Genomic DNA, 20,996 nt, shown 5'->3' with positions numbered 1-20,996 from the left:
ACACACACACACACACACACAGCTTTGAACCCAGCAATGCGAAGAAGAGTCATAAATTTAAGCTGACGTGTGTCTTGAGAGTTTGGTCTATAATACAAAGAATCTCTCTCTCTCTCTCTCTCTCTCTCTCTTTCTTAGGTAATATACCACGTAGTGCACAACTTTGCCGAAGTTCATGATGTTCATGATAGCATCATCTTATTCGGCCTTGCGAACTTCATTACCCTTTCCAGACTTTTCATAGTGTGTGTGTGTGTGTGTGTGTGTGTGTGTGTGTGTGTGTGTGTGTGTGTGTGTGTGTGTGTGTGTGTGTGTGTGTGTGCGTGCGTGTGTGCGCGCGTGTACGTCTGCGTCTTTCATTACTCACATAAAACATTAGTTAATTTCCCCATAGACTCTTCGGTAGTGTTTTTGCCTTCATCTGTTGAATTGAGATTCACGGTGAGTTATCTGGGGTGCAGTAGAGAGAGTGCGATGCTATTAATTCCATTTATTTCAGTCATTTTATGTGCAGAGTCATCCATTTATCATGCCCATCGGAAAACGAGGCTTTTCCATATAACATAGCAACAACGCTTATCGTACGATCAACTGTGGGCCACCGACCATCTCAAGTACGATGCAATATGTTCTTAAACATATTTAAGATTTATTGTATGTTTTGTGTGTGTGCGCGCGCTACTTACTTAGGTTATTCATGTACAAAAATAGTGCAGCTTTCTTGTAGCTCCACTATTTTTCCGGATATGCATTCGAATATGCTTGCAATGGAAAGTTGCATTATTCATGCAATTAATGAACAGCTCATAGTCTAAACGTAAAAGCATGGGCCCCCACAAGGGCGGAGCTGACAAGGCTCTAGCCTGGGGCCCGGAATTAGGGAACCCGTCTTATCGGATCGGCTAGTTAAGTGAGATTAACAAAAGACAAAAAGAAACTTCATAAAATATGAATAAATATGTGCCGAGAGGGACTACTGGCTTTTGCATTCGTTTCCAACCCATTATCCATCTTTTCAGACTTATGGTTACTCTTCTGAACTCCGCATTCGAAAGGATTTACGTACTTTTCGGTTTTCGTTCGCCCGTCTCGCTTTCTATGCAAGCCGTCGTTTCAATGCCGACGTTACCGGCACACTACCCTACGATACCTACGGTGCGTATGCTACGGAAGCTGAGAAAAGTTTATTTTATTCGTAAAAGAGAAAGCTTTATTTGATAGTTTCACTTGGTTAAGTTGATCTCAAGAAACTGAAAATTTTCTTACAAAATTCTTTATTTGAGAAGAATTTGTCTTATTTGAATTAAAATTTTGCTAGTTAATAAGTAAAAGAAAATATAGAGCTTTTTTAGTTATGTTTTTTTGTATGAAACAAACTTAATTATTATTTCTTTTCTGATCATACAAATTTGAGATATTAAAAATATTTAAATAAATTGCTCTCAAGCAACAAATACGTTCTACTTAAAATAAATGAAATCCCAATGTCTGATTCAAAGTACAAACATAAGTCCGGAGCTCAGAAGAGGAAACTTAAATCCGAGAGAGAATCGAGAGCATCACGAGGTCGTCAATTCATAACCAAATTTTTAAAATCTGAAAATGAAAAGGACATAGTTCCCAGTACTGATCATAGTGAAGGTGGTGATAATGTTTGTGACATTGAAATCCAAACAGAATATCAGTGTCAAATCGAAACTCGTAAGGCAGTCGAAAGTCAAGCGACTGTTCCATGTGAACCTCTTGCAACTGAAGAAAAGGCCGCAAGTGAGAAACCTGCAGAAGGAGTAATTATGGAAGAATGTGATACAGTTGATGCTTCAGTTGCAAGCCCTGTTGAAAAATCTGATATAAAATGTGATGACCCCTAGTACTTGGCCCAGAGTAATCTCAAACAACATGCGGCAAGAGATAGTACGAACTATCAGCTTTCAAGAATTCCAAAAGATTTATAAGTAGCTAAGAACGACTTAATCCCCTAGCAATTTTGTGCATTGAAAATGATTTGGCTAAGCGAGTCGATTTTACTGACATTATTGATAAATTTGCATCGACAAAAGCTAGAAAATATACTTTGAAGTAATTTTGAATATTATTATTAGTTTGTATTATGTAGATACTGGTAGTTTTTTAAATAAATATTAGTTTTGTGTTATCATTTAAACTAATTGATCCTAAATCCTGTAGACTGTATAGCAATACGTTGTCCTTAACCTGAGCCGCCAAAAAATCCTGGCCTGGGGGGATCGCTTCAGGATGTGGATGCCATGCGTAAAAGACTTCACTCAATTCTCCTCATAAGTCAATATACATATTCCAGCAATGCTCTAGTACTTGGATACCATCATCGAAGAAACCGTCATCTTGCTTTTCAAAAAATCTTCCACAGCAAGGTTGACGTTATTATCATAGGAATAGTGGGTGCCCACCAGGTCTTGTTAAGGTTTCGGAAAAGATCGTAGTCTGCTGGAATAAGATCAGGATTATGGTAGATAGTTCATAGCCTGAGCACAGCGACTACTACTGCAAATGAGGAGATTTTTCTTATTTCCAGCATATTGACCAGAATAACACTATCTCCCGGTGGAATTCAACTTTCAGTTACTTCAGTGGAAACAACAACAAAAGGAATCCACAACAGACATTAGGGAAGGATGCCTCCGTGCTATGCAATGGAGGTATCCTTTGTCTTATAATATAGTGACGTCCTCGATTTTCGGAATATTAGCTTGCCTAGGTGACACTTTTTTTTTAGGAAAGAAATTGGGATAACTTCAGATTTTATGTAGTTACTTATATTGTATGCTGTTTATGTAAAATAAATAAATAACGAAATTACCATTTTTGTATTTTAAAAAAAATTCAATTTTATCTGTTGGGTAAACAACATTTGGAATAGAACAGTGAAGAAGGCAAATCTGCAATGGATGTTTTAAGACTTCAAAATATATAATCAAAGACACATTACAGTCTCGTCAACAATGTCTGCGAAGTAGTACAAATTGAGAAACCTTTAAAAGTGAACCAAGTCAAGGTTATTTTCATCAGAAACGCTAACTTAACACCTATAAGTTAGTGTCCACCTTCTGCTTATATGCGAACTTAGCAGAAATTAAGCGTTTCAAAACATAACATGTATCCTATTCAAAACTATGCTTGGTTTTTATTGCATTGAGTGAGTGTGTGCAGCACTTTTTAAGCTTTCTTGAATTGTCTGACAAAGCGATTATAGTTGGGGGGGGGGGGTGGCATTTCTGCTTCCGCCAAAGCACAAGATGCCCTTTGTTGGTTCTGTAATAGGATAATCTGGATTTGAGTTTTATTCTTCTTTTCCACATCTTTAATATGTTCTTACATGTTAATTTCTCTCTCTCTCTCTGGATCGTTCTGATTGTTCTAGATAATATATGCCACATGAACAGTTGATTTTACAAACTGCTAGCTCTTTGGGCTGTACATTGTATGGTTTAGGAAGATGTAAAAATCTTGATCTTGTAGCTTATTTGTCGTTGTTGTAGTTGAGGGGGGGGGATGCAAGAATTTGCTGATCGTGTTGCTAGTGTTTTAATTATTTGAAGTTTTTTTGCGTCGGGTGATGATGAAATGAGTAGAGGTAGTATCTTTTAGTGTGGATAGGCTTTTCTGTACACTGACTAAACGAGTTTGTTCTCTTCGAAGACCTCAAGTAGTATGCCCAGAAATGACCTGTCATTGTTAAATTCAAGAGTGAAATATATGCGTGGAGGTAAGCTGTTCAAGTAGTCTGTGAGTTAGTTGTTCAATTGAGCCTGACCAGACGACGAATGTATCATCCACATAATGTTACCATACTTTTAGTTTTTGACGGTAGTTTTTCAGTGAATTTTCCCCACAAATGATTTCATAAATAAATTCATCAAATGCAAAAACAGAGGAGAGTCCAATCCCACTATGCAAGATTCACACAATCCTTAATGAACTCTCATTCCTTAAAACCCAAGGATTTATAAAATGCACTGTTCATGCTGCATATGATATGCAGGACATACAGAACAATCTAGAGGGAGAGAGAGAGAGAGAGAGAGAGCGTGGCCTTAGACAATGTTAAAGATGTGGAAAATAAGACAAACACAAATCCAGATTAGCCTACTCATACAGCCAACGAAGGTTATTCTAAGCCATTCCAAAAAACAGGAATGGCGTACACAGACAATCAAGACTACTCATGGTTCATCAAAAATCTCATCACACAGACTTTGGATAAGGACGTTGCGATTTGAAAGCGGATAATTCCAGTTTACATATACTACCACTTTTTCATTGTCAAACCAGGTTTGATCTGTTGATTCCATTCCAACTTTGATACAATAAGGGTTTGTTATTTTTATTTAGCTGATATTTCACATACTCGCTTTCATTTCAATTAGAATTATGTGGACTTTAATACATGAATTTCATTATTACCACAGACATCTCAGAAGTTAAGTATTTAGATGAAAAACCTTTTTTTATTAGAAACGGAAAACATCCTTACAAAATAATAACTATGTTGTTATAATTCCTGTTGTTTTTATTTTATTATTAGAATTGATTTTTATTGTTGCAATGGATATCCATGTATCATGTTCATAATTAAACTACTGTTTTGTATGGCTGAGTATGTAGTTCCCAATTTGCTTCTTCCACTGAAAAAAAATAACAGAAGGGAAGAAAAAATGCAGACACCAGCATACTAGGTTTTATTTATTTTTTTTATGTTATTCTCTGTCGCAAGTTCACTTCTTAATACTTCGCTAAGTGCAAATAATTCTGAACAAATTTGATATTTTGAAAGAACGAATAATTTTTACATATTTGGTCATTTTAAATGTAATATAATAACTATATTTGATTACAAATTAAATTACATGACTTACCATTTCACTTTCTGCGTGTTATCGAGTTTCTAGAAGATCATAATGATCATAAAATATGAAAATCATGGAAGTTATTGAAAATGAAGGAGCTATAAGCGCGTTTCAAATTCGTTGTGAATTAAGCAAACCTGAAATGTTTAGTAAAGCCTTTTAATTCTTATGAATCTTTTTGTATGTGCGCGTGCATGCTTATCAAATGTCACCTCTGTTTTAAACTGATCAAATCTTATCTTTTTCTTCTGTTTCCTTCTAATTCTGATTTATTTTGCTTTCAGAACACTCTTGCGAATATTTGTTGTCCATGGAACTGTCCCGTGGATATCTAAGAGGTCATAGAGGTAAGTTTAATCCTTTCATTGAATTCAGCTGACCATTAACTCAATGCTTACGTACTATGGTCGAAAGTATTTTAAATTAACAAACACCCAGCTCAAGTTTAACAGAGCTCATAATGATACACTGAAGCTTTTAAATCTTAATATTCAAATAAGTTCGAAATGTACTTCAAAAAAACATTTATTTTTGTTTATTTACATGAAGGAATATCAAGCCGTTCTTAGGCCAAAATGTTTTTTTTCCTTCGTAATAATACAAATTTGCCGTGTCCTCAGGCAACAACATCACCTATACAGCATTTCACATCGTTACTTAAATACATTATTTCTCAAAGAGGTTCAAAAAATAATTTCGGAGAATACTTTTTCACTTCTGAGAACAAGTTAAGATCGCAAAGTTAGAAATATTTAGGTTATCAGGCACGAAACGAGTGTATTATGCTCGCCAACCAGCTTGCCTGTTTATCAAGAGGGGGAAACCCTATTGATACACTTATATAATGAATGAACTTACCACATTTCCATCCTTTCTGTTCTCTTTTTGGTTACGAAATTTGATCAAACAATGCAGGTCAACTGTTGGTAAACCTGGTCGGTGGTCGTTTAGGAGTGATCATGGGTTGCTGTTCTTTGTCATGTATGTCACATTTCGATTCTTCCATCATCGCTTTGAGTTTGAATCCTTCTCTAGAATGAAACCTAGAATGACATGACATTCCCCATAATATTCCATTGGAGATTTTCGCCCAAAGAACCTTCATAAGAGTTTTTCAAATGAAGATGAGTGAGCCCATATAACACGAGAAATCTGAGAGTTGTCATCCGCTCAAAACAGGCACACTGGTCATAAAAACACGAACTTTTGTATGGCAGGTTACGGTTGTATGGGATTAAGTTGGACAAAGCAAAGAACGCTATACATGTGTCCTATCTATTATTGTTATTATTAGTTTAATAAAAACATAATAATAATAAAAAAGCATTCCTTGCAGATCTCACAGTTGTTTCTTCTCGTATAAATTAATAGATTTTTTTATTAATTTATACGAATTTATTAATTTATAAGCTGATATTGTGGTCCGTAATGGAAATTACGGACCACAATATCAGCTATGATATCCGAATATAATGTGAAGCTTCGAAAATGTCGAAATGAGAATGTCGAGAACTTCGAGAATGTCGAAAAAAAATAAACCCAATGATGCCATTTACATGTCAAAATACAAATTATTTTTACTGCCATGTTCGTTTTTAACTCGGATTTAGAAAAGGACGTTGTCATTAATTTTAGCGAGCGTTCCTTTGGGAATACCTCTTTGGGGTGACGTTGTTGCTGTCATGAATCCAAAAGCCTTTAATCTCTCTCTCTCTCTCTCTCTCTCTCTCTCTCTCTCTCTGCATTCAGCTGAAATTACTGCAATATCAGCAATAACAGTTTGCAGACAGTTTTCACTCGATAACACGGTTAGCATGTCTGCAGTCTTCTTCCCCTTTGTGGGAGGTTTCATGGTCTTCTTGATCAGTAATTAGGGATGGGGTGAAATGGTTAGTGGTGGGGGAGAGGAATAGAGAAACGTCACGTTCAGTGGAGCAAAAGAACGCCCTACAAGTGTGTAGCTAGTGATAACAGCCCCTGAATTATCAGACAGTCGCAAATGAGGCATCCTTTGGCATGGCTACAGACTCGCCTTCCGACAATTAACAGGGCATGTGTGCGGCATAAGTGACATATTACCTTTCCCTTCTCTCTGCTCGCACAAATGTTGAAAAATTTGTTTTTTGTGTGCAATTTTTTTTTAATTTTACTCTCAAGCTATCATCTGCTAATTTCGATTTATGTATACTGCTCTGTCAAAAGTAGCCGGATTCAAGATTGATACATCTGTTGGAGTTTTTGTCTGTGTAGGGAAAGAGAGAATAAAGATAGAAAGGGCGTCTGATATTAATTTATGTAACGTCTCCTTTAGTCTAAATCAGGGATCAGCAACCTTTCCAGACTCATGGGCCACATTCAACTTTTATTTTTAATAATCGGGCCGCAAGCGTTTAATTAAGAGAAAAATAGTCAGTGAAAAAAATATTTAATTTTTAATTTTAATTATATCAATCTTGAAAAACGCAGAAATATTTAAAGTACGAGATATGAAACAAACATGAAAATGAAACTCGATGAAAAATTATTATCACGAAAAAACGAAGTAATATAGTTTATGCATACAATATGTATCTCCCTGCTTAATATGACTCTTTCCCTTAGCCAAATTATCTATATCCACTATAACCTGAGGTGCAAATTCGAATCTAAGCATGCAAATGTTCATCAGTCAGTCGAGAAAAATTTTTTTATAAAATTCATAGCAGAAAATTCTTGTTCGCAAAATATATGTGCTTCCAAATGTGACTATATCATCTTCCTTGCGAAACTGATTAATCCTTCAAATTTTTTTGATAAGCATTGATAAAATTTTCGGATATTTTCTAACGAAAATGCGTTGTTTAATGTTTCATTGTGTTGTAATAAAAGTGTTGTTATCCCCACGCATGATGACTCGCCAAGTTGCACGGCGATATCACGAAGTATAGGTATAAAATTATTTTTAATTTATTATTCATATTATAAAATGTATTATTTAAATAATTCAACATACGGGCCACATGCCATGTAAGTATAGTCAACCTTTCATGGGCTGCCAAAAATGCACGTTTCGGTTGCCGGTTGCCGATCCCTGATCTAAATAATGGCGTTTCTCCTTTGCAGCGATTTCCGAAGGTGGTGGAAGACTGAAACTGTCGGTCCATGAAGACTGATTTCATCTCGCAATTGCAAGATGACGGACGGCAGGTGGATCACTACACCTGATCGCACATTTTTAGTCGGGTTCATATTTAGGCAACGGTGCAAGCCAATAAACCGCGCTCACACACACACACACCAAGAGAAAGAATATTCAGTCTCATGTTGCTTGATTCGTTCCTGCACCATGTGAACCATGTAAAATAACGTGTTAGAACTGGCTATTGAAGTCGAGGTGATTAAACTGCATTCCAACCAATACTTGATTCTCTGTACGTACAGTTTTCAGTTTTGTCTGAAGGGATACAAAAATAGGGTATATCTTTAGTGTATTTTTCGTGAAAACCCAACAAAGGCTGCTGTTTGTGTATCAGACAATTTGGAGTCCAGAAGTACCTTTTAAACTACAAACAGCTGCAGATTTCAAAAATTACTCCAAACACACTAATCATAAGATTAGAATATTGCACACAAACATTTACAAGTTCAAACTGAAATAACATCCCCTGTATTTGTTCGATTCGGACTAGTCTTTTATGCGTGTAATAAAACACTACGTGGCAATATGACGTTATAAAGTGGTCGATAAAGTCGGTTTCCCCCAGTGTTTCTCATAAAGTGGCTCCTGTGTGCATCACTAGATCAATATATATATATATATATATATATATATATATATATATATATATATATATATATATGTGTGTGTGTGTGTGTGTGTTTGTGATCAATATATATATATATATATATATATGTGTGTGTGTGTGTGTGTGTGTGTTTGTGATCAATATATATATATATATATATATATATATATATATATATGTGATCAATATATATGTGTGTGTGTGTGTGTGTGTGTGTGTGTGTGTGTGTGTGTGTGTGTGTGTGTGTGTGTGAAGGTCTGATCAGAGATACACGTAAATGAACAAAATGGTGTTAAATAAAATACCACAATGAGTTAATCATGTCTCTTTCTGTCTGTTGAATAACCTGTACGTAATAGGAAAACTTTGACAAAACTTCGGTGATGGTGGTGTACATGTTTTCATAGTCTTTCTACCTAGCAAAGAAAGTTAAAAGAAAATATGACATAAATTTGATTTTTATTCAGACATGAGATGGAGTTAGTGTCATTATTTGGAGCACTTTTCATTGTTACCATGGCAACGATTACGTTCCATTGTTGCATCGTGGCGACATCTGTAGTGGCTGAAGTCAATAATGTGTTGTTGCTACACGGTCTCAGGTGAAGTTGCATCCCTGTGACCTTTCGCCTTACTTGTGGCACTATAAGGTGGTGACACGGATATTTTGGGTTAATGGCAGAAAGACGATGATGGGAGACGCAAAATGTTTCTCCATTGACTGACTTAATGATGTGAAGAAGCCGTCCTGCTTCAAGGATTATGCTACACTTTCCCTGGCTGATGCTCATCGTTATGAGAAGAAATCCTATCCCGGAATCCATGGCAACAAATCGCCTTGTTACGGTCATAGCAGAATGTGAAACTGCATGATGGCGATTTTTTTTTTTTGCATCCTTTAAAGTATCAAAAAGTTTTTCCTAACCACGTTTTTTCTACTTGTTTTCCCTCTTTTCTCGTCCTGAAATATAAATCTTGTATATCGTTCTCAGCTAATCATCTAGCATAGGTCTAACTAATAGCATCATCAAATCAGCGTGCAGAATAAATGTTATATCCAAATATCTTGTGATATGAAATATGTTATTTGTGTATACAAATCGGTCTTGCTTATTCACCATTTTGTTCCCTCTAATTATGTTTTCATCAATGTCAATTCAATCACGTTGTTTGTCTTTTCATTATTGTAGGGACACACACTCGATCATGGCCTACAATGTTAACTCAGATGCATTCCAAGCTGCATTTGGCAAGGTAAAGAATGCTATCAATGATACAAAGAATGATATTACATTGTTTTCGACTGTAATGCTAGTAAGATTTATCAAATTTGGTTGACAAAATATTATAAAAGAAACTTATTTGCACCAATACTGCGCTGTGTGTATTTCCCATCGATGCTATGCACGGAAGCCTTAATGTTGACGTATTAGGCATTGACGTAGCTAGACTACAAAATCAAATCTTTCAGTTTATTATTAATACTCTGTATTACGGGATTTTGATAATATAAATAATATATTGCAATGTATTATAGCGGAGAATATTACGAATCCAGCCATATTTTATAGCTAAATATAGAAAGAAACAAACAAAAAAGTTTCGAAATACCAAAGGTTACATTGTCATAAACTCTCTGGTAAATTTTTGGAACTTTTAGGTTTCTTTCTATATTTGCCTTAAAATATGGCTGGATTCATAATATTCTCCGTTTTAATATAAATGCCAGCCTGGCTGGCTGAGTGGTTAACGTAACGTAACGTAACGAGTGGTTAACTCTCCAGCCAAAAGGCTGCGGGTTCGAATCCCACCGTGGGCATGGATGTTTGTGATTGTCTTTGGAAATACTAGTGGTGGTAGATGGCGTTGGTGTAGTTGCGGTTAGTTGGTGGATTGAAAGAGCTGTAGAGCAGGTGCCCTCCCTCGATGAGTCTTTGGACTCCCTGGAGGTGTCTAATAATAATAATAATATCTTACATATCATATGCCAAATCAAATGTACTTTACTTAAATTATGAAGCCTTTCGGGCTTTATATTTAAGTGAAATTCCGTGCTAAACTTGGGGGGAGGGGAATCATAATTCTACGAAATTATGTTAAAGTCATACGGGGATATTATTTCCATTCTACGTTCAACCATTTGAAATGGCTTCAGCATTTTACAAAAGGTCGAAAAATTCTTTTAAATGAAATCAGGATAACACCGGTAGCAACACTGCACATTGTTCCAGGATGCAAGGCGCTAAACAATGTTGTAACTCCCCCCCTATTTTCATGTGAATCCCTTCCGCAAAAGGTTGTCCTGTATACAATGATATTGTTAGTGAACAAAAAGTTAGATAATCTAGACTTTTTTTTTTTGCAATACTTCAGGCCATTCATAAAAAAAGGTAGTGGTCTCACCTTGTGCGATTCAATTATTTAGCATTTAGACATTTATAAAACATCTGTGCCCATGATGGGAGATTCAAATCCATAGCCTGTTGACTGGATTGCTCGTAAGCTATTTTTATCCGTTCGGATAACAGGCCAGCATAGAACTTGTCTGTGTGAGTTTTGTCTGTTCCCAAAAGTGACCATCTATCTCAAGTTTGGATTATCAGTCGAAATAGTTAAGTTAGTTGCAACGGATACTCTTCGATGTCTAAGCACGTGGCTCCGAAATTTCCTTTGAGCTCGTCTGCTTGCAAATTTCTTTGTAGGGAAAAAAAAAAAAAAAAAAAAAAAAAAAAATAGAAACTGCGTATATAGAAACTAATTTGTATTGCCAAACAGTAATAATGTAAATACAAATGAGGGATTTGTTTGAATGACAATATTAGGGGGGGGGGAATAATAATGACTCTTTTGTTACTTGAATTAAAAGTGAAGCAACTGCCTATTTGGCTGGTTGATATAGTAGTAACAGTGAAGTAATTTTGCCTTCTTTTTCGAGTCAGATCAGACTTGGAAACTTGGCATGACTTGAAAAAATAATATTTTTGTCCAATTTGTCAGGATTCCTTGATTATGTAACCCACAGCCTACCCACTACTAATGCACTATATAATTTTTCTTTTATTAAGCGAATTCCACGCACGAAAGATGGTACATTTTATTTTATTTTTCTAACTTCGCATTGAAACAGTGCTACTACTATGGTCCTACATAGTATTTCTCTATGAACATTCTTTTGTTATTTTGAGTTTGTTTTTAGTAAATAACATCCTTACATAATTTCTGCTATTCACAGATATCACGAGACTAAGATCAGTAATGTAATATTGCTGTTAATTTAAACTTCATGTACAAATTTATTTCTGTTATATCCAATGTTTTTTCTATACTATAAGACTGCTTTTTTGGAATACTGTGAGAATAATACTGCCTACTCAATTATTGCTATAATTATTCAGGCTGCCGTTGGGGAATATTTTTATTTTATTTCTTTGTAGCAAACTTTTTTTACTTAGGCAGCCTCAGAATCCTGAGGCTGCCTAAGTAAAAAAAGTAATAATGCGATTCTAATTTAATAATGCGATTCTAATTTAAAATGCAGTAGGACTAAGGCAGGATTCTGAAGCTGCCTAAGTAAAAGTTACGGAGTTAGCATGTCCCGTGATAGAGTCCGTTGTCCCAGTATGTCCCGTTGCCTATGCCCACCATGCAATACCCATCCTACCCTTTCGGTCCCGTCACGCGAATAAGAAACAAACCTCATCACTTCCCAAGAGACCTGAAGTCCCTGCTGAAGCCGTTCTTGACAGTGATCTGTTAGGTGTACGTCTTATCAGTTCGCGTATCGCGCGCATCTCCGAGCCACCATGCAGACGGTGATGATGCTTCGCTCACCGGAGGCCACTTGGGTTGTGCGTCGAACGAGCTCGGGGCCGTGTAGCAGTGCCGGGTTTTACACTAGGGACAGCCTTTTATCACCGTCTGACACCCGCCTTATCTCCTGGACGGAAAGGAAGCTAGGGATGGCATTCTGGCGCGCGCAAGCCAGTCTATCGCAAATACGTGCCATCTTTGCAGCGATGACGCCATATTGGGCTAATTTTATTTTCAGAGGAATTAAACATCGTGGGGATGTGGGGTGCGACGTCCACTGGGATTAGAAGAAATTAATGAAATCTAAGAAAACTTCTCTGACATATCAACTCACACGAAATCGGCTCAAAACTAACGTTTACATAATCCTAACTGGACATTATTCATGCACCTCTTAAGTCTTCGATAAATTGTAATCCTATCCGTAATAATATATCCATCTGCCTTTTCTGAAATGAATCCAGTATGTGGGCCATGAGTATGTACCCTTTTATATTAATATGAAGACAGGCATCGATCAGGAAGGACTGAATACTGAATAAGATGGGAAACATACCAGGTATGAAGATGCTTTGGAACATATGCTGGGAAATGATATACGCAGGGATAGTAATCAATGCACTAGCAGCCACTCGCCAATGAGTATGACTGTGTTCCAAAACTGATGTACCGCTGAGTCCACAGATGGCCAATTAAATGCAGTTGCCCATATCCAGAAGATATCTCTACTCGGTTTGTCTATGTGGAAATATGTCATATAACTTGACAATACCACAATTTTAATGTAGTGATTTGTCAAGTACTGTTGATCTGTCGTAGAGCAACAAATCCATAGCGATTAACAGACTGGAGATTCTCGTTCTGCTGTAGCCTTCTTTTGCCATTCCAGCTATTGAAATATATAATAAAAAATTCTTCTGCTGCGTCATATGTTAAGATCTTCTTGGATTGCGTTTAGTCTTAAACCTCGCTTTTGGTCTTGAGACTTAGAGTGTCCCTGCCAGGATACTAGACGACATTGCTCTCAGGATCATAGGGTTACAAAAAACTTCCTCCTGAACAGACAATACATAGGATTAGAAATGGAATGACACACAGAACTTTCAAAAGTTCTTTACCACGTATTTCAGGGTCTATCAGAAGAATATATGAGGATGGTTGAAAAACATTTCCGGGGAAAAAAAGTATAGGAAAATTAAAGGACCTACTTGTATACAGCGATTTTAGCGATCCGTCCATCATCTTCAGCTGCCATGTCGTGTGCAGTCGGTATATACGCGACGTCTTGGAAAATTTTTCACTTCAATGGCAAAGAAGAAGATGCTGAAGAGATAATTTGTTGAGCAAATCGAAGGTAGTTGGCCAATAATTAATCAAATGCACAGTAACCAACGCTTACTCAGGATCGCGCGACATGGTGCATTGTGGTATCAAAGCTCATTTGTGTTGTCGTTTCTTACTACCTTCATCTCGAAAGTGTTGAAGAATTGTTTATAGAGGTTCTGATTCATTATCTGTGACAATCTCAACCGGTTGCAGTAGAGATTGATGCTATAGCTTACTTTAGAACAACGCACTCACTCACGACGACTCAGCCAAGTGACCACCTTCTTTTCAAGTTAACAACATCAGATGTTGTCCAGTGTCCTACACAGTTGTCACTACAATACTATAAATAGTTTTCAATAATAATAATAATAATATATATATATATATATATATATATATATATATATATATATATATATATATATATATATATATATATATACATGACTGATGATTATAAATGAACTTCACATGCAAGTTCTAGTCTATGTAAAAATCGTGCATAAAACTGTCCAGTGTCGAAATTAGATCGTATTTTAATAATAATTTTAAGCCAGAATTTGAGAATTCTACTATTTGAATGATTTTTGAATCTTTAAATTTAGTAGAATCCAATTCTGATAACAGATTTTTCTAAAAAATGAAGGGTTTGTGTTGTAATCATTACGGGAATATAGGTACATGACTACGCATTTCAGAAATTTAAAATATACAGTCGTGCATCATTATAGATAATAAAAAGTATATAAAAGTAAATGCATAATGATTTATGAACTTCCTCTGACAAAATTGACACTAAATATGGTTGCTTAACAGATATTTTTATATCCTCCTTTCAAACGAATACTCTCTAATGACGTTCTAAGATTTTCTGAATTTTTGATATGTGTGTATTTGTGTGTACATGTATCGAACAACCCCAAAATTAAGTTTGAACAACCCCAAAATTTTCGAGACCTTCATATGAGAATAACCAATTCGCCTTTAGTTGAAACTGTAAGCTTGGTTGCCCGAGTGGTTATCATACCATCTTTTCAATTAACAGGCTGTAGATTCGAATCTCTCTGTAGTCGCAGTTCCTTGTGAATGTCTTTAGGTACCTCGTGAGTTTCATTGCCCGTACTGGGACCACGACGCTTCTTATTAGAGACATAAAGTGATTTGGTAAAGTTACGCTATAGAGCCGGTTTCCATAATTTTCTAACCCTTTGATCACTCTCGATACTAACTGTTGTAGATGGGATCCGCATTCATGTAAAAGTCCTCATAAGTCTGGGATTTCAATGAGGTATTTCTAAATGAAGAGCAAGAGTCGCGAGTTCATCGCAATTGGGTTGCTCCCCTCTACTCAATTCTTTGAGTAGAGGGGAGCAACCCAGTCACCTTCCATTTGCTGAAACATTGCAAGGTGTTGTACAAACTGTTCAGGATTGTAAACTCGTTTTTATTATTTGTTTTAAGAGCTCGTTCTCTACCAGTCGCATGAGAGAACGAGTACACTAAACTGCACAACAGTACAAACTGTGCTATAATTTCCGACAAATATTTTTCTCTGCTTTTTGCTTTTGTCATAGAGAAAGATCCTAGCTAATTGCATGAGAGAGAGAGAGATCGTCTAAATTAACTTCGATTAAAAGGGGTATGGAAAAAGTAAGAATACCTTAATATGATTCCAGTCCTGGTCTTTAAATGGAAAGTCATCCATCTACCAAGATCAGAGTCAGTAGGAGGCAAACATAACAATTCGAATTTCAAAGTTCTCGGACGTCAGATTAGAATAATCTGACGTCCGTAAGTCAAATATAATTCCAGTTCCCTTTTAATACAATCCACAGTATATATAGAAAATATATCTCCAGTTTCTTGGAGCACCATCCTTCTGCTTAGATAGTAGCTTAGATGATACTGTGTTTTTTGGTTGACTTGAATCACGTGTTGTTTGAGAGAAAGAGCAGATGATAGTGACTGGTTTCTGCAAAGTTGTTGGCATCACCGAGTAACACCAGAGTAAAAATAGGTGGGGAATATCTGTATGACCATTGTTTTGCAGAATTTGCAAAGACTGGTAAAGAATACAAAAGTCATCCATTATGTTTTTCGGAGAGGAAGGAGAAAAAATAACGAAAAAATGGTAAACTTTCTGAAATTGTGATACTGAATGACTGGTTGCCGCTTAATAAAATAATTAATTGCTGCGTGATACTCAGCACACTACAATTAACCAGTTAGCGCCGATAGACCAATGGCAAACCGGCCAAAAGAAGAGCATCTGTTCATTTGATAAAGAGATGCTGCTAATCCACATATTTTTATGACTCTATATAAAGTTGTAAACCTTTGGTACAATAGTACCGTAGGTGGGCTAAGGGAGAGGTTGTTTTTGTTTATCAGATTTTGTCCTCTTCTGAGACTGCAGGAACTGCTTCAATGATGTCATCTGCTCTGCATTGCAGACTTATAGTCCAAAGGATATTCACTGTCCATAGAATTTAAATTCCTCATTGTTAACTGCCAATAAAATGTTACCCTTTTCATGATTAACTCTTTCAACATGTTACAGTAGTTTATTATAACGGTTGGGAGTGATTCATCCTGAGTTATGGCCATTCCCAATGTCGATGGTCTCTCGTAAGTGTAAGTAAACAAGTTCTATACGTTACTCCTTCCTGCTTGCACCGTTTCAATCCATATTACGTTATGATGTTTTTCACGAGCAGTCTATTTGATAGGTTGCTGAACCGACAACGTATTTCCTCAAGATTTCCCAAAATCTATTTGCAAATGGGAAACGTGACTACAATGAAACGCAGTCATGAGCTTCCAAAGAGCACCACGTGACCACAGTGAGAGAAAACATCTAAGCTTTATTCGCAGAGATTTATGTACGCGCCCCTATGAGAGTCATTACTGTCAACTACCTAAATGACACGATCTGGTCGAGACTGGCGGAATTAGGTGAATTCGCCCGTGCCATTCTCGATGCCATTTAAGAATCTACCAAAAGTCGTAGAATAAATCGTAGTTAAGGTAGATTTACTATCATTTCGTGTAGACTTTAAGACAAGAGTGATGGAACCCACATTGGCTTGCTCGGGTATCTGCATTACTTTCTTCTCCTTTTCCGAAGAATGGAGTATTTGACTTCAAATTATGAATTTTTTTTTTCTTGCACAACGACCTTACAGAATGATTTAAAGAAATATCTCTTTGGTTGATAATAATCAACCGTAGAGAGCGCTCGTGTTGGCATCGTTCAACCGATTCTGGCCAGATTTAGAATCCATTGGTTTCCTACATAGCTTACAATTCTTTGAGAATTTCCATATGATCTCTCTAAGGAAGAAGACAAAAAGTAAATTGTGAGTTGCCTCGTTAACCGGTATCAACAGCTTTTTTTTGTGCCTACTTCATCTTAAAAAACAAGCGATATCTCATTGAAAAAAAAGAGCAAAGAGCAAAGTACAATGAAAGCAAGATAGTGATGCCATTTTTGAAACGATACTTGGCTAACATTGTTTTAAGTGTTGAGAATTTTAAAGATGGTCTGATATTCCAGACACAGTAGTAATTTCAGCATAATAATACCATGAATAAAAACACTCATAAAAATAACGTCAACATCTTGCTTACTCGTTACTTCGGCTCACTTCCCCCCCCCCCCCCCATATTAAATGTTTTAGGGGATCTCAAATTGTTACCGGCTGAACATTATCGAATGAATTTCCAGTGTTATTTATTGGTGACATAGTCACTAATCTACGATTAGTGACATAGTCACCACGTTGGCTAAAGATTGACGTTCACGGTTATTATCATAATATTTGCGCCTCAATATTCGTCTTCCGCTACACAGTACTGGTATATTATAGGTTGACCAATCTCTCGTGGATGAATTCCCAATTAAATATATAATAAAAGAAAATAAAAACGTTGATTTGAACTTACGTTGACTATCAACGGATATCTTCCTGTTATCAACTGATTATCAAATGTCATTCACATTCTCTCTTCACCCCCTTCCCAGACTGCTCCCGGTTTTCGGTTGTTTACGATCAGTCCTCCATTCTTTTAATTTGAATAATCTGTCATTCGTTTCGTTAAACCACTTGGTCGAGAGCATTGAACTTGAATCGCTCTTCAGCGGAGCCATACATCATTCCAACACTCGTAGGTTTATAGACAGTATCCATTTTCTCTTGGTTCGGTATCTCAGGTAATCTTGATCTATTGTATTTCAATAAGATACAAGATCCAACGAATAGCAGATGTTGCGATATCTCATGCAAGATGTGTGTATATAGCAAACAACAATATTCTTGCGGTCCTTATATTTATGCATCGGTTGATCTTTTTGGAGAAATCCATCAGTACCATCAGTTCGTATTCGTCGCACGAATACGAACCTAAAGCCATGAGACTAATATAGTACTATTAATTGTGTGTGTGTGTGTGTGTGTGTGTGTGTGTGTGTGTGTGTGTGTGTGTGTGTGTGTGTCGATTATGGTGTTTTTTGATGGAAGAAAAATATACCACCTCCCCATTTGATCTGCAACGGACAGTGAATTATCTTTTTTAAAAAACAATCAGGCAGCAGTTGTGGAGAACTTGTCCTTTCCTGTTCTCTTATATTCAAAGTACCACTCACGCACAAAATGAAATCAATGGATGACGCATCTTTATTTCACATGTAATGCACTTTATGTTTTGTAAATATTTTTTTTGTTTCCCCGTAAACCGCTAGATGGCGTATCGCCAGGTGCAACCCACGTTCCAAATCAATCTTTATAGAAGCAATTATACCTCTCAGCGATATTTCAACCACAAAATAGTGGTTACGTCAATAGGGTGGTCTAGTGGAAGGCTTAAACGCGACCAGTGACGGCCAACAAACTTTCTTCGCCCTTCGCTGATACGCCAGTGTGAGAAACGCTTTAAACATGCGGCTGTCGTCAACCTCCCTTGGGTCACGTGCTGAAGGACGGAGCATCGCAAGATTGATAGTCTTGCCCGCCGTATTTTGAGTGCGTAATGACCCCATAATGATTCCAGTATTTCATGAGAACGCAGAAAATTGACGGGGGCCACTCTTTTCTGCCTGCGAGTCGACAGGATCGATCATCGGACAGGATAGCGTCGGGTTCCAGGTCTTCTTAGCTGGGAATTAATTTTCATAGCCTTTGTTTGCTTCCCTCCCCCTTCCCCTTGCTCCGCGTGCAAGTGTGCAATGTCCTTCGAAAACGACAGTAGCAAAACTGTAGGCTAGGTTATTTAAATGGGTGTAGTTCGGTAGTGGATTGTCGCCCTGGGAGTGTCGGCCTGCAACCACACCTACTTACACACGTTTCACGAATTCAAGAATCCATTACAAAATTGCTTCATTTTTTTTATTACTATTTAACTAGCTTATAATAAAGCTTTTCCATTCTTCTATACTTACTGTTGTGTTTTTACTTTTTAAGTAATGCCAAATAAACGAAATTAAATGGGTGAACAGTGTCATATCACGTTAAGCATGTGATATGATGGTGACAAAATGAAATAGATCAAAATGAGTAACACAACACGATACACGTGAAGTGTTTCTGTGAGTTCATTGGATGTGTACTATGATGTAAAGAGGCATCACGTGTTTGCACATGCGCAGTGGAACACCCAGAGGGGGACAAGGGCCCTGGCCCCCTAAAGAAAAATTAAAAAAAAAAACACTAGAAAATTTTCCAACAATCTTTTCCTAATTAAAATTATTATTATTTTTAATTTATGTTGTGTCGTGTCTTCTATTTCTATACTTATGAATTAGCGATCATTGCAGATGCTCAAGTCATAGGTCGTATGCGATGCGTAGTGTGTATTTTCAAATCGTCTGCTCAACTTCCCCCCCCCCCCCAAGATTAAATCCTAAGTGCGCTACTGTATGTGCATTGCTGAATGGTGAACAGTGTTTAGACTGCTTTATTAAATACCGATTTTGGTATATAATAATAATAATAAATACAAGACAAAAATAAAGTGTATATTTTAATATTTGTTTAACTAAAGTAATATCAAAACTGTGAATTGCAAAATTAAAATTATCTAAAAATGTATTCCCTATTTTTAGTACTTTATTAATGGACAAGAAACCGTTTCCATTATGATATAATTGTTTTTTGTTGAGTAAAAGTTTAGCTACATAAATAGCTACATTAATTTTTAACGTGAGTATGATGACGAAATGAAATCAAAAGAGAAACGAGAACCAAATGATCTATTAAATTCTTTTTATTTTAATTTATAGCTTTTAATTACATTCCTATAATGATACAGATTGAAATCTAGATTATCCGACAATCTTTTCAATGCAACAGTTTAATAAATAACGTTTACATTTAGAAAATTCTTTGTCATCATTTCAAAACCATTACTCGGTCTAAAGCGAGAGTTGTAGGGACGGGGGAGGGGGGGGGCTGGAACTTCTTGTTTATACCCAACTGCTATGCAGTAGCAGGTTTGCGATTGCTTGTTTAGTGTCACTGAAATATGCGCAAACCAAGGTGCTACAAATATCTTTTCCTTCTTCTTTGAAGTCTGACGTCACTGTGCGGTGAAATGCTTGTGGCAGCCATGTTCTATGAGCGCGCTGTGACCTCCTTAATAGAAGTTATATGGCGTGATGTCAGGTGCTAACTAGCGATGTCTTTCTCGTGAACACTGTTTTATTTAGTGTTTTCGCATCGTTGATGGTATGGATCGGTTGGTGCCTGACAAACAATGGAAATTGATTCATACCAGAACACTTCCGATCAAAGAAGACAGATATCGATTAGCTCGCTCCATACTCTCTTTCTTTCCACAACCTCCCCCTCCTTCTCGGCCTTTCACAAACGCACTTTAGTTATTCTTTTCGAGCGGTTAAAAATGGTACTCACATAAGTTTTCGCTGTAGCTATAATTGCTACGTGGAGATAATTAGCTCCGTAAGCAGAGCTGATTGCCATCCCTTCTAACAGGTTTTAGAAAGTGAAGGATTTATAGAACGAGTAGGCAGCTGTAACTAGAAATCTATGCAGTTGACTGATTAACTGGATTTGTAGAGATTTAATTGTTTTTCGGGAAGGAAATAACCTGGTGTCTTGTCTTTCTTTTTTTATGCTGCAGAACCATAGCCAGTGATGTGTTTATGTTAAAAAGGTCAAAGGTTAACAGC

The 20,996-nt window shown here is 36.6% G+C and overlaps 1 protein-coding gene across 1 annotated transcript in view; it reads left to right on the top strand.

The window, feature by feature from the left end:
• The window catches only part of LOC150095123 (glucose transporter type 1-like), a 407,241-nt gene that overhangs the window by 24,887 nt on the left and 361,358 nt on the right, over positions 1-20,996 (top strand). Inside the window, exon 2 of the mRNA XM_090411496.1 lies at positions 5,171-5,233. The gene's annotated coding sequence lies outside the window, so the exon portion shown is untranslated. The remainder of the gene's footprint in view (positions 1-5,170; positions 5,234-20,996) is intronic.

The sequence above is a fragment of the Typopeltis vanoorti genome, chromosome 21 (assembly GCF_054136105.1).
Source record: "Typopeltis vanoorti isolate ZY-2024b chromosome 21, IOZ_Tvanoo_1.0, whole genome shotgun sequence".
Taxonomy (NCBI): domain Eukaryota; kingdom Metazoa; phylum Arthropoda; class Arachnida; order Uropygi; family Thelyphonidae; genus Typopeltis; species Typopeltis vanoorti.
This window is presented reverse-complemented; position numbering and strand designations above follow the sequence as displayed.